Here is a 15881-nt window from a genome sequence, read left to right as displayed (position 1 = left end):
CGTTTGTTTTGTTTTGAAATAAATTCTTGGAACAAATTTTGTTCTAGTAGTGTCTTAAATAATTAAATATTAAGATTTGTAACAAGGGTAGGTGTAGTAAGCTAAAGCTTCAGCCTACACCTTTTCGGTCAAAATGTTTTTGTTTTTTCTTGTGACCGAAATAAATGATTACTACTGAGTACTACTAATAGAACGGGGCCACTCTTCCCCTAAAGGTTAATTTCAGCACCAGTGCAAAGAGACGCTGTTTGCTCTGCAGGGCAGTGAGGTGAACATTTACCCTTTGCATGTCTTTTTTTAACTCTTTTTTTTATAGGTTTAGTCGGCGCAAAAGCTGCAAAACACTTTTCTGAATCAGGCCCTTAGAAACTTAGAAGCATGTTGAGTTAAATTGCTCATTTTTAATATCAACCCGTCCTCAAAGCGGTTGAGTAATACAACAAAAGAAGTAATGGAAGCTTTTAAAGGAATCTGTGGTCCCTTTATTTCACATGCTTTGGCTCTCCTTTAATCATTTCATAACTTTGATCCACCCTCCTATCAGAAAATTAAAGGCTCTCTCTCCTCACAAATTATCCATTAGCAGGGAAATGTGTGCACTGAACTGGTTATCCTCTGCAAGCGTCCACCATTACCAGCTGTGACTGAGCCGTGCAGCAGAGGAAAAATGACCAGACAGAAGGTACACTCAGTATGACTCCGGGTCATCATGGGCTGGGCTCAACTCGCTTTTGATCTCTGTGACATGCACAGTTTAATATCAAATAAAGTGAAGTGTGTGTTTCATCTTTTAAAAAAGACACAGATGAAATGAGGACCTGAAGCCAGGATGTGTTTTTTATATGGACACATGGAGCCAAATGTGCCCCTTTGAGATCATTTTATGGAATTTCTGCACTTAGTGACTGACATCTGATAAAGATTTATATCTCCCAATGCTTAAAGACACGACCAACAACCATCTCTATACCACTGATCCCCAGCCGCCCCTCATTTTTCAACCACTGACCAACTGAGGTCAGCTGACTAGAGTTGGCAAAAGTGAATTCAAGTAGCAAAAATAACGTTATAACTGAAACCACATTTTTGGTCAGTAATCTTATTTTTTTTTTAAAGTAATGTCCATATTAGAATATTATTAAAACTGTTAAAGGCTTTATATGCAATTTTTATTTGATCCAGCAGATGTCGCCCTTGAGCACCAGCATGAAACCAAAACAACTCGCGTTGCATTGTTGTGTTAGCATGCTAATGCTAGCGATCTTTATTATGCTCGTATCTTCACACTGCATGTAAATTTACCTGAAATGAGCGTGATCTAGAAACACAGTTAAGCAGTGAGTACAGTATGTTATTCTTCTTTTCTCTAGTCCCTCAATTAAACAACTTTTATACACGAGGGGAGGAGTCAGCCGGCCCTCCGGGCGATGTAAACAAAGTGAAGATAGGACTCTGAAAACTCTGAAAACATCACAGACAGTGGGACTCGGGTGTTACACCCATTGTAGACAGTCATGACTCACAGAGTTATTTTCAGAGGGTATACTTGATTTATATTATATTTAAGTGTGAAAAATCACATATAAAGCCTTAATGTAGATAATTAATGGTTACCAGATTAACCAACGTGTGCCCAAACCTACTAACAGCCTATCCTCAAGCAATGCTGCTAGCATGTCTGAAGAAGTTTAAACATTTTTAAGAGCCTGTGAGAAGTGGACAATTTGATGACCCAAGATATGTAACCAATAACATCAATGAGGAGTTTATTACCACATTTTAGGGACAGAGTTACAATAAATACAATGAATTTAAACCAACTCTAAACCAACCGTCACTGTGAATATACATATATGTATATATATATATTATCTAATTTAAATTATAATATACTCACACTTATTTATGTAAATACTGTAATTGACATGTTAATTGACCCATCTGTCACATAACTGCATTTTTCTTATCATCACGTTACTTCAGCATCTTTTGCACTATTCACCACTGCACACCACTGTTTCATATTTAGTCATGTAAATATTAGTCTTTTCTTATTATCTTTATTGTTGATATTTAATGTTGTACATGTACATAAGAGAGCACAGTTCACTGAAGTTTAATCCCCTTGTGTGTGTAAGCATACCTGGCCAATAAATCTGATTCTGATTCTGATTCTGAAGATATTTTGCCCTTTTTTTTTTTTCAGTTATTGTGAAAAACTAAATGTTATGAACTCATCTGTTTTACAACAAATGTAACTTTCATTCTTGGCCCACCATTAGGGACCGCAGTCACTTATTCTCCCTAAAATTAAGAGACTTGCTAAAGGCTATACATAATTTTTTTTGTTCGACCCTGCCTCAGAAAGCGGCTGCTTCGAGTAATTACAGGGAATCAAAGACTAAGTGGTGTAAGATCAAAGCAAGGAATTCTTCTGTAATCCTGCCGTGTTGCAAATCTTTTGTGATCTGGTCGCTGCGTTCCGCCACAGTTTGACATCTTATTTACTGTATAAAAAAGGAACGGTGCCATCAATTATGGGCCTGTTAGTGCCGTTGTTTACTTTTGCCAAGCCCCTGAGTGCCGGGGTCGCTTTGTGATATATAGATCGCCCCCCCTCTCCTCTGTTTGCTCTCCACAGTCCAAGGTGTGCTCTCGTGCTTGCCCTTGGCTTTGTGTTGGGGGATGTCTGGCTGCTTCCTGGTGTCTGATGTAGGCTGAGAGATTAAGAACGTTAGAGGGTTTTGGCAGCTCTCAGCTTTTGGATGTGTGTTAAGTGTTGAGAAGAGAAAACTGACATGTTTCTGTGTGTCAATCAGCTGCAGCCGCTGAAACAACCAATAGCACCATTTCCATTGTTGCAATCATCATATGGAAAGAAAAATGTAAAAATGTAATAATTGGAACAATTTATTAAGATACTCAAAGTTAGCAGCATATTCTCTATTTTTTATTGTAATAAAACAAAGACAGAAACCATACTAAAGCCCGACTCACCCTGCAGGGTCATCAGGCCGATTTGAGCTCCGATTCTTCCTTCCCGACAATCTCAGGGTTCGCTCCCGACTCGAGGCTGCTCGGACCCGATTATCTGTTCAGATTATCTCATAGTGTGAGTGGTACAAAGATCCAATCTTAACGTCCCCGATCTGCTCGATGATCGTCGGGGACGCCCCGATTTATTTCAAACATGTTTGATATTTAGAATTTAAAATCTGGATGATTACGTCATGAAAGGGTCCGACAGAAGTTGTGTGTGACTACAATATAATCACCAGAGACAAGGGAGGACTGTAGTCATGGCGACCAGCGGCAGGACGCAAACCGGTGTTTTCTTTTCCTTTTCTGTACAGATCATCAGTGCAGCACTTTTCTGAAACTTGTCTCCATATATCTACGATTGTATCTACTTTTCTATATCCTACAACAACTTCCACTTCCTTCTCTTTCACCAACCATCGTCCTTTGTTTTTTTTAAATTAAACTTTATTAACAATTGTCAATGCTCCGTCCCGATTTCACTCGTACAGTGTGAGCTCTCCGGCCGTACTACAAGATTGAATATCTTGAATGAAAACCACTTTTTGGCAACATTTTTCAAAGAAATACTTCCATGATGTTTCTAACTAGATACATCTACATGCATGGGTAAAAACAAATACGAGACTTTTACTTACATTTCTAGTATAATAATTAAATAAATTGTATTCCAGATGTGGTTAAAGATTTCCAGGTTTCCCATTTTTTCCAGATTTTTATTTCTATCTGTGTTCCTTCAGGCTTTATGTCATGATAATGTGTTTTATTTCAGCTTATTTATGAGTCACAACATGTGCATGTGTCCTGTATACTGTATGTCCCATAAACACATCACTCATTAGCTTTCATCCTGTGTGTGTGTGTGTGTGTGTGTGTGTGTGTGTGTGTGTGTGTGTGTGTGTGTGTGTGTGTGTGTGTGTGTATCAGTGAGCAATGAGCCTCTAGTCAAGACGACTCTTACAGATAGCTCTGCTTCCTCTGAGAGGTGGCGACTCCAACTTTGCAATCTCAGCAGTTGCATGCTACGGAAGGAAGATGGCAGCGATAGATGAAAGACCGCCTGCATGTATGGCTGGAACAAGAAGAAGATGAAGACGGGGGTGAAATCTCCAAAACAATTTCATTATTGACACAGTAAGTGCAGGCAATAAGGGTCCTCTCTTCTGGGTCCTCATCAAAGTTCTTTACAGGGAGGCCAAAAAAGGAAATAATGCGCCAGAAAGCTCGAACCAAATCACTCTCAGGCATCAAAGGATTGCCATTATCTAACACAAATATACACAAATACACACACGCACATATAGGCTCACGGCATTCTCACAGGCATCATGGAGCTCTGCGGTGCTTTGATGTGCGTTTAGCCGGATGTTGTAAGCCGGTGTTACATGGAGGCTGTGTTTTAGGAGTTACAGTTAGTCACATGACTGACACTGACTACGTTTACATGCACACCATTTTCCTGTATTAATCGGAATAAAGACAATATTCTGATTGCGTAGGAGTCATGTAAACACCTTATTCCAAATGTCATAACCCGATTAAGCTCAACAAATTATCATGAAAACATTAAACTTGATGTGATTCAGTGTTAAGAAACTTCATGACCCTTTATCTTGTTGTCAGGAGAGAATTTACATCATAACTAACAGGCAAAAACCAAGAAGTCAGATTTATTAAAAACCTGAATAAGACCCCTGGCATATGCCTGTATCAACCTGAATATTGGGTCATGTAAACGCGTTAGTCGGAATATGCTCCTGAATATGCTACTTTAAGGATTTGTTTACTTCTGCGCATGTTCAACATGGCGAGAAACACGCAAAAGACGTTACACTTTTGGGGCGAGGAGGAGACAAATGTCCTACTACTACTCGCTCCCAGCAGTCCTGGCTGTGAACTTTCATCCATAGTCTCCGCGGGGCTCTGGTTGGTATCCATGGCGTAACGCGTAGAGCTCAGTTTACCATTTCCTCGCGTTCTCGTCGGCCACGGTTGAGGAGGTGAATGAGAACGAGTGTTCCAGTCACACTGTGATGGAGAAGTGATGAGAATATTATACAGTATAGTGCAAACGCAAACATCTTGGACTATTTGGTGGAAATGCCAATACAGTACGTGCGAAAAGAACGCCCCTAGATGACGTCTTGTCATGAAACTAATACTACTACGGTTTATTGGGAATATGCTGATTAACATGTAAACGGGAATATTCCAGTAGCTCAGCACTCTGCGGAGCCTGTAAACACCTTTTTCGGACGGTCCATATTCTGGTTAAGGCAATATTCCGAAAAAGGTGTTTACATGCTCCGCAGAGTGCTGAGCTACTGGAATATTCCCGTTTACATGTTAATCAGCATATTCCCAATAAACCGTAGTAGTAGTAGTAGTAAATTTGTCTCCTCCTCGCCCCAGAAGTGTAAGGTCTTATGCATGTTTCTCACCATGTTGAACATACAACACATGACCCAATATTCAGGTTGATACAGGCATATGTCAGGGGTCTTATTCGGGTTTTTAATAATCGGAAAATGAGCTTAATCGGGTTATGACATTTGGAATAAGGTGTTTACATGACTCCTACGCAATCAGAATATTGTCTTTATTCCGATTAATACAGGAAAATGGTGTGCATGTAAACATAGTCAATGATTTTTATGGAGACATTATATGAAGGACAGCATCGCACATGGCATTTATTTAAGAAGTACTCTAAGGACAGTAATACCATGGATAGATGGATGGCATTGTTCTGCTCATCACCTCATTTGGGATGTCCTGGTGGTGTTGAAGCAAATGCAACATGAAGAGTCCAGCTTGGGACGTCTGACAAATATCATCCTCCATTTTTCCACCTTACATATATTTATTGAGAAAGCCAAAGTCGTCCAATGGAATAGCCCAACCCATCAATTTTGTTACAGGTTTGTGTGAGTCTATCCCACAGTGTCATTTTAATTCAGAGATGTAACAAATATTCAGTTTTCCTCCACGACTTTATCCATCCATAAGATTTTTGAAAGTTAGACCATTAAAGCTCCTGTGAGAAGTACATATCGCGTGATAAAATAGACAAACATGATCATTGATGCCTCTTGATAATCTTCAAAAGCAAACAAGACCATCAGCATAAAGATTGACATTTTATATGACATTATTTTTCTTCATGTCTGAAAGTTTATTTCGTTTTTTTTTTAAATTCTTATTGGTGTGCATTAGTCTCTCAATTATTCTATAAACTACTTTTTCGTCAATAACTTTTCTGCACTCTTGTAAAGCACTTTGAACTGCAAATTAATTTGTCTGAAAGGTGCTTTATAAATAAAGTTTGATTGATTGATTGATTGATTGATTGATTGATTGATTGATTGATTGAAAGTGCTGCCGGTGGTCTGTGTCAGATAATGAACAGCAAACCGCTTTTTAAAATGTATTTTTATTTTCCATGGCCAAGATTCAAAGTGATACATTAAACTGGTAAAAAGAAGCAGGATGGGATTTTTAGTTCAAACACTACTTTTACATGTGCAGGACAAAACACCTCAGAGATAACCGGTACAACTTTGTCCACAAGGGGTCGCCAAAATCGACACAAACTGAACGTTCCTAAAACCAGGTCTAAGTCTGTCCACTGGACTGTAAACTGAGGGCACAAGCACACTAGGCGCAGTTGCCCCATTACACGATGACGCCCTGTATTCACGTTGCTCCAGGCCCATGACACATTTACCTCTTGTACATACGTCATCACATCGCACTACAACACTTTACTTAGTTTACAAGACGCGCAGCCTCAGAGTGTCGTGTGAGTGTGCCCTGAGTTAGTTTTTCTGTTTTTTGTTTTGTAAATTATAAAACCTGAATTGTTCAAAGCTCTAAGAATCTTTTCCTGTGACTTTCCTGGTTTTCAAAGTCTGTTGAAAGTCACTTATGGCTCTTGATTTACAGTACATGTGTTTAATGTGTATGATTGTACAGCATGAGATACCAACAACCCATAAATCCATCATCAAATAATTACTCCATAGCGCCCCTGGTGGTTGGAAACACAACAAGATACCTTTAATGTTGGAATAGGAGTTCAGTTTCAAGATTTATTTGAAAACAAATTATCATGAAAACATTAAACGTGATGTGATTCAGTGTTAAGAAACTTCATGACCCTTTATCTTGTTGTCAGGAGAGAATTTACATCATAACTAACAGGCAAAAACCAAGAAGTCAGATTTATTACCAAAACCAAAAGATTGCTCTAACCTTGGCTAGACGGCCTGTAACTGAAGCACTCATCCAGCCTGCATCCTTAGACGAGGCTTCCTTTCTGCTGAGTTTGTTTTCACTTCACCCTTATTCTCTTAAATGCCCATGAAGATAAGATGGCTGCCGTGATAAGTGAGCGTGCACAAAACAGATACAGTGGATGACAAGAGGAGCAAGTGTGCCTCTCCCCTTTGTTGGTCTTCAATTTAAAAAAAATAAGATATCCGAGTAGGAAAAAAAAGGTTTCAGATTGAATGGAGTCAGAAACTAAAATGTAATGTTTAGTTGTATCACTTCACGGCGAGATAACCAACCGAGGAAACATCAGTTTGTTAGCATTTATATTAATTTAAAAAAAAAAAAGAACTGCAAAATTCTGTGTGAAAATACCCGTGTCCATAAATAACAGGATTTGCTTCTTGTTATGATTGGTAGATAATGAATACATGCAACAAATCACCTTATCTTAGCATGACTGTGCATGTGCGTGCCTGTGTTTAAGTGTGTGTGTGTGTGTGTGTGTGTGTGTAATCTGCATATGTGTATATATGAGAGAGAGAGAGAAAGAGAGAGAGAAAGAGAAGAGAGACAGAGAAAGAGAAGAGAGAGAGAGAAAGAGAAGAGAGAAGAGAGAGAGAGAGAGAGAGATACAGCGAAAGGGAAGAGAGAGAGACAGAGAAAGAGAAGAGAGACGGAAAGAGAGAGAGAGAGAGAAAGAGAAAGAGAAGAGAGAGAGAGAACGAGAGAGATAAAGAGAAGAGAGACAGAGAAAGAGAAGAGAGAGAGACAGAAAGAGAGAGAGACAGAAAGAGAAGAGAGAGAGAGATACAGAGAAAGAGAAGAGAGATAGAGAGAGAGAGAGAGAAAGAGAAGAGAGACAGAGAAAGAAAAGAGAGAGAGAGAGAAAGAGAGAGAGATACAGAGAAAGAGAAGAGAGAGAGCGAGAGAAAGAGAAGAGAGACGGAAAGAGAGCGAGAGAGAGAGAGAGAAAGAGAAGAGAGAGAGAGAGAGATACAGCGAAAGGGAAGAGAGAGAGACAGAGAAAGAGAAGAGAGACGGAAAGAGAGAGAGAGAGAAAGAGAAGAGAGAGAGAGAACGAGAAGAGAGACAGAGAAAGAGAAGAGAGAGAGAGAGATACAGAGAAAGAGAAGAGAGAGAGTGAGAGAAAGAGAAGAGAGACGGAAAGAGAGAGAGAATGAGAAAGAGAAGAGAGAGAGAGAGAGAGAGAGATACAGCGAAAGGGAAGAGAGAGAGACAGAGAAAGGGAAGAGAGAGAGACAGAGAAAGAGAAGAGAGACGGAAAGAGAGAGAGAGAGAGAAGAGAGAGAGAGAGAGAGAACGAGAGAGAGAAAGAGAAGAGAGACAGAGAAAGAGAAGAGAGAGAGAGAGAGAAAGAGAGAGAGAGAACAAGAGAGAGAAAGAGAAGAGAGACAGAGAAAGAGAAGAGAGAGAGACAGAAAGAGAGAGAGACAGAAAGAGAAGAGAGAGAGAGATACAGAGAAAGAGAAGAGAGATAGAGAGAGAGAGAGAAAGAGAAGAGAGACAGAGAAAGAAAAGAGAGAGAGAGAGAAAGAGAGAGAGATACAGAGAAAGAGAAGAGAGAGAGCGAGAGAAAGAGAAGAGAGACGGAAAGAGAGCAAGAGAGAGAGAGAGATACAGCGAAAGGGAAGAGAGAGAGACAGAGAAAGAGAAGAGAGACGGAAAGAGAGAGAGAGAGAAAGAGAAGAGAGAGAGAGAACGAGAAGAGAGACAGAGAAAGAGAAGAGAGAGAGAGAGATACAGAGAAAGAGAAGAGAGAGAGTGAGAGAAAGAGAAGAGAGACGGAAAGAGAGAGAGAATGAGAAAGAGAAGAGAGAGAGAGAGAGAGAGATACAGCGAAAGGGAAGAGAGAGAGACAGAGAAAGGGAAGAGAGAGAGACAGAGAAAGAGAAGAGAGACGGAAAGAGAGAGAGAGAGAGAAGAGAGAGAGAGAGAGAGAACGAGAGAGAGAAAGAGAAGAGAGACAGAGAAAGAGAAGAGAGAGAGAGAGAGAAAGAGAGAGAGAGAACAAGAGAGAGAAAGAGAAGAGAGAGAGAGAGAGAAAGAGAGAGAGAAAAGAGAGAGAGAGAGGTGGGGGGAGAGAGAGAAAGACAAGGAGCTTACTACCACCAGGTTTGAGAGCATTACTCAACGTCGAGATATAAAACCGAAACAGGCTTCTCTGTCTCGCTTAAAAGCACTGAAAGGACAATTCTGGCATTTTAAAAAAAAAAACCTGGTCATCGTTTTTGCACGTTGTCTGAATGAATGAATATTGGGTACAAAATGTTTCAGCCAGCAGTCATGACACAGGCTGTAATGGCAGAAGAGACAAGTGTTCACATCTGCTCAAAAGAAAAAACAGAAATAGCAGTTACATTTTTGCTTCAATTTACAAAACCCGAAGTTTAACATCTCCCAGAATGAGGGCGTCGGTTGTCTACTGCTGCCTCAGACTGTTGTGTGTTTGGTTTTTACAATTGAATGTTGAGTATTTATCTGATTATAGAGTATAGATCTGATTACACACAAACAAATGTATTGATTGAGGAAGCTACTCCCATGTTTTGCAAGGTGAAACAGACATTTTGGATTTTAATCTGAGCTCCTAATTGGCAAACTTTTTAGTAGATGTATTTTGATGGCGGCCATTTGTTGCAGGGATTTATATCCCACCATTCAAACATCTTTCACTGCTGCATGCAAAATCAATTCAATGTGTTTCTTTTGCATTTCATGATTAGCTTTAAAAATATGCAAATGAGGTTAAAAGCAAAACAAAAACTGCCTATGAACCTCTTTAAGTGTCCTTTAACCTCTTCAAGAGGATTGTGTTATATTTAGTGCTACTTCTGTTGACTGGTCCAGAGATTACCTGAAGAATCACACAGGCGCTCATCCTACTCTCCATTATTTTATCTGGACTACATTTGCTCTTCTATCATTTTGCAATAAAAGGTTCATGTTTCGTGCACCGTGCAGAGAAAAGTCCTCGGATAATCCAGAGATAACCGACACTCTTGAAAGTTTTCACGGATCGCTGCATTTTGTGTATGCATCTGTGTGCACTTGACACACACACGCACACACACACACACACTCTCCACAAAGCTGCACACACGTGAGTAATGAAAATTCATTCGATGACAGACAAAGCTCTATTGTGCCACATTAATAAGATTTAATACGGAGCTCTCTTTCCCCTCCAACACTGGCAGGCCGACTTGTTCTTGTTGGCAAACTCGTCATCTTCCAGCCATGTCAGTCAATATTTGGCCTCTAGCTTATCTAAACTGACGAGTTCAGTTTTCAAGGCATCCTGACTCTGACAGGCAAATTAGGAAGTTACAATTCCCCTTTTTAGCGTTACATGAAACACATTTGATTTCTGCTTTTTTTCCCCTTATTACAACCACACAAATAAGAAAGAATGAGAGTGCCTGATGTCCCCATGCATCAGCTGTTCCCATTATTTACATGTTTACTCCAGTGCTAAAGAAGCATGCAGCTCCTGCTGATAAAAGTGTTGATTATGATCCAATGTATCTCTAAAACTTTAAAAAAATAGGATACACACAAAAACAAACGGACCAGAAAAAAATCTGTCCCTCTGATATATTGTTATAGAAAGACCACCAAAATTCAGTGAGACTAAATAAGAACCAGTGCACATTTTTCACTGATGATGAGGGATGTTTTGTGCTCTTTTATCACACCATGCGGGACGCCGCTGGAAGAAAAGTACTCCTGAATGGAAGCCTCTGTTTGTGTGTGCCGGCGTATCTTGTAAGTTGTTGTTTAAGTTGTCGGGCGTCTTTCAAACATTTTAGCAATACTTTGTTTTGAAATGGTCTTGACTATATTATGCTCTTTCTTTGCTTATTTTCAGCATGACTATTAAATAGTGCTTCTTCATTTTAAACTAAAGAGATTTATATTGTTAAATGTGTAAGGTGTATTCTTTTATAAAAAGCTGAATGACAATCTAATCACCATTGCCCGAACATTATTTTCTCCATTCAGGCTTTCACTGTGCATGTGTATCTGGCTTTACTCTGCTAATGGTGCATGCAGTCTACAGTTTTATTGCTTTTACACACATCACAGTATTCAGTATATTTGCACTCAACCCTGATCATGCAAATATACCTGCACAACTGTTCATCTCCTATACAAGCATTTAATCTATATCATATTTGATACTGCTTTTTTTATCAGGACGGCTGTGGCTCACAGGTTGGGGGAACTTCCAAACTCCATTGGATCTGCAGAGTCCCTCTGCACCTTTAAGAAAAAGCTAAAGACCCAGCTCTTTCATGAATACCTACTAACTTAATGATGATGGTCTCCATATTATTGATGATGATGATGGTAATTACGATGGTTTTTGTTTGATAACGACGACTTATAAGATGGTTTCTATACTGATTAGAGCTCTCAAGAACTGCCCTCAATGTTGTGCTTTGCCTCTGGTCACTTCCTGTCAGCTCCTGTGTGTCCAATCAGACTCAAAGCTGATCGTTTGCTCTTACTGACATTGTTCCCTTTTTTCTAGATCCTTGCTTGTGTTGTACTTACTCTCTGATGTACGTCGCTTTGGATAAAAGCGTCTGCTGAGTGAATTGTAGAATTGTAGAAGAATTGATCCCCAGCTCCTGCAGCAATGTGTCCTTGGGCAAGACACTTAACCCCCAATTGCTTTGTAGGCTGCGTATGAATGTGTAAGAATGGGATGAGTTACTTCTGATGGTCACTTTACTCAGCAGCCTCTACCATCAGTGTGTGAATGTGTAGGTGTGACCTGCAGTGTAAAAGCGCTTTGAGCAGTCAGAAGACTAGAAAAGCGCTACACAAGCGCTCAAGTCCATTTATTGTTCATACTGTATGCACGTTCCATGACAGCAGGAGTACTGCTGTTTACTTTTATGTTCTCTGTTCTTGCACCAAGTAAAATTCCTTGTATCTGTCAGCGTACTTGGCATCAAACGTGATTGTAGTTCTGATTCTGATTCTGATTTAATTGTGGGCACTTTTACTGTCAAATAAAACTGAGTCATGAACGAAAAAGACTGAAATGAATCCTGTGTGTTCTCAGTTTGAGGCTAAAGTGATCCAATGCACAACAAATATGAAGCACCTTGCCGTTCAAATGCATGCACACACTGCACATGACGGTGTGTGTTAAGTTTGTATGCACAGTTATAGACAACTAGTGTATTAATTGTACTGTGTAGGTCGGTGTAATTCTGCGACTCGGTTACAGATCATGACATCATTTTCCCACTGAAACAAATTCCTGTGCATGTGTTTTTTTTATCCGGCATATAAAGTGATTCAGATTGTGATATTTGGGAGTTTGGGGGTTTTGTGCCAGGGGGAGGCCTAAGGGCTTGCCCTACATCATTCATTATGCCCTCGCCCATCATGCAGAGCAAGCTGTACCGCTCTGGAGTCATTCCAAGAGGGGTCTCGTCATTAGCTTGCCACTTGGCGGCCAATTGCTGGAGCAAGAGAGACAAAGGCGGCACTCCACCCCTGCATGCTCTGATTGCTCTGAGAGAGAGAGAGAGAGAGAGAGAGAGGGAGAGAGAGAGAGAGAGATAGGAGGGACGGGGGCCTCCTTTTGGCATGGCTGAACGTAGATTCTAGTAGCAGAGTGGTTGTGTGGTTGGTTTTGGCACAGGATGTCCAGTACAGAGGTAAATGGGGTCTCTATCAGCTCAGTGAGTTTTTCATTTAATTCAGATCCCCGTGGTGGTTTGAAGGAGTTTCCTCATGCATCATCTAATTACAGAGAGTGATAGATAACCTCCAGTCCAAGCAAGACACACCTACAAGAAGTTTTTTAATCTGTTCTCACTTTTTTTATATATATCTGTCATTTTTACTCAATAAAAGATAATCCTCAAATTCTTCATAATAACTGCTGTCTTTGTAATTCTGGCAGGTGTGTGATCCATCAGATAAACTAATTATTTCCAATAAAAGTGAAGGACAGGAGAAATGAGCGGCAGATTTTGCAGACACTCCAGGAAAATAGGGCTTCTATTGTCCAGGATTCTGACAAGAAGTAATGACAACAAATAAAAACGGCTTTGATTCGTCTTGATCCTCTCCCTTTCTTGTCGGCTTCTTTGCCTCTCCCTCGCTCTCTCTCTCTCTCCCACTCCCGACCGGGCGGATTTTGCCACGCTGTGATCCTCCTGCGCCTCCAGGCCCTCAGGTTATTTGGATATTGCGTGGAGTCAAAGCCCTGTCAATCAGATAAGCAGTGACCTCGCAGACCCAGCAGATAAGACGTTACATGGCAAGAGGAAACAGACAGACAGCGGGTGAGGGGGGGGGGGGGGGGGGGGGGGGGGGACACAACGCCTGACTATGAGGGCTCGGTGAAGCGAGACTGATCACAACGGCTCTTCAAACTCCAAAAAAAAAAGCTGACAAGAACGATAAGATATTACTTAGAATTTAACTTTTTTTCTTTTTTTCACATCGTCTGACTCTGATTTCCAAACTCTTGGCTTCTAAAAAGAAGAAAATAAATCCTTGTTTGTGAGGTATTGCACGTTTTCTTTCCCAAAAGGAACATTTGTATACCTTATTTAACAAAATCCAAGGAAAAGTGCATCAATTATGAGTTTTAATTATCACCTAAAATCATGCCAGATTTCAATAAATGGCTCCAGACTCACTGTTGGAAAAAGACAAACTTGCCAGTCATTCCGTTACACTGGGAAATTACAAAAGGATGAATGAAGGGCGAGTCTTTGTTTAGGACGGCAGCTTTTTGGGTGGTCCCACAGGTTGGAAGCCCTCTGGGAGGGATCAGGGAGACCTCCACATGTAGCACCACATACGGCGACCTGTTGAAACAGGGTATAGACACTAATTCAGATCCAGCCACACAACCAAGAATACATTTTCTTTTCTTCTCCGTTTAAATATATATTTTTTCCCACAAACTATTACTTTTTATTCTTTCCATGATTAAATAATTGAAAGCGTTTCTGGAAAAATAAACTGGTTCTCCTCCAAGTCTGAGTAAAAAAACCTCAATCTCACCGCTATGAAAACCTGAATAAATACATCAAATACTGCAAAACACAATACAAACTGCTGATTTAATTACTATGGGCCTGAATACATAAGCCACATGATTATCTAGGGAAATGTTTGTGGAGCCCACACACTATTTCTTTCATTTCAACAGCCATGCTTCATATTTAAAACATCGGTCTGGGAGCTGCCCAGGACAAACCACAGTCTTCTTAACTGGTGACCACTGAGCCACTGGGTGAGTTCTTTTTCTCAAGAGCCCCTCATGGTTGTTGTTCATGGAGGGGAGAGAAGTACTCATTCAAACCCAAACAGTGTGGGGGGGTTCAAACACTTCAGTCACAAGGGCTCCTCTTAAGTGAAAGACTTACTGCTGCAGAGATTAGATACATCAAGCCAATTAAAGACAGTTTTGCTTTTTTTTCTTTGGGGAATGAAACACATATATTGAACCTAATTCAGTTTATATTAACTCTCAGTGTGCATTGTCTACATCTAATGAAGTCTAATTCAGTCTGAAGGCATGCTTTATTCTTCACTTTATTATTTGTATTTTTTTTACTATAACATTTGAACATGCCATTTGAACAGTCATTGTACTCAGGAATATGAATCAAACTCTGTGGCACACTGAAAATAACTTTACTGTATTTTATTGTGAGCGAACAACGCGTTTCGCCTGTAGCTTCCTCAGGTTCGCTGCTCCAGGAGAAACGCATTGTTCACTCACAACAAAAAAAAAAAGTCGAAGTCAAGGGAATGTGCAGTGGTCTCGGGCAGACTGTGTACATGTTTTTTGGTCTTGTCCACGTCTTGAGCCCTTCTGGAAAGATGTGAATCTATTAATCGCAGAGACTCTGAACATCACATTGGATTTCTCTTTCACATCCCTCTACCTCGGAAAAATTCCTGAAGGTCTTAGTAAAAAGGACATATACCTTTTAAAGATTCTTACGGTGGCGAGTTAAAAAAGCGATCACAAAATGTTGGCTTCAGAGGAATACCTCCTACCATGAGACTCTTGAGGAACATTGTGAATTCCATCAGCTTTATGGAAAAAAATGACTTTTGTCCTGTGACCTCAAAAAGGAGAAGAATATTGGAGAAAGTGGGATTTATACAAAGATAAAGACTCCTAAATATATATTTTTTCATTAGAATGTACCATCCATTATGTACTGTACCTGTGCCTTTTGCATTCTTGTATTTGATCTTATTCATACTGTCTTGCCCTAGTCCTCACTTGTTCTGTGTTTCTTGTAAAACAAAAATGAAAAAAAAGTTTAGTTATTTCCAGTGTTCCAGAGTTTGATTCATTTTTCATGGTATGTTCCTGCAACCGTGCACACCAGAGAATGTATAGCCTGTGCACGGGATACCCTGTTAGCCGGTCATATGACTAACTCTTTGCTTTGCTCATTTATGCTTGTACAGCACTGATCAACTTTGCTTTTGAAAAGTGCTCATTTTAAAAGTTTATTTGCACCTTTTTTGGTATGTGCTTAAAGTTC

Source organism: Labrus mixtus, chromosome 10 (genome assembly GCF_963584025.1).
Source record: "Labrus mixtus chromosome 10, fLabMix1.1, whole genome shotgun sequence".
NCBI classification, from domain to species: Eukaryota; Metazoa; Chordata; class Actinopteri; order Labriformes; family Labridae; genus Labrus; species Labrus mixtus.
The sequence above is the reverse complement of the archived record's forward strand: the minus strand, read 5'-3'. Positions refer to the sequence as shown.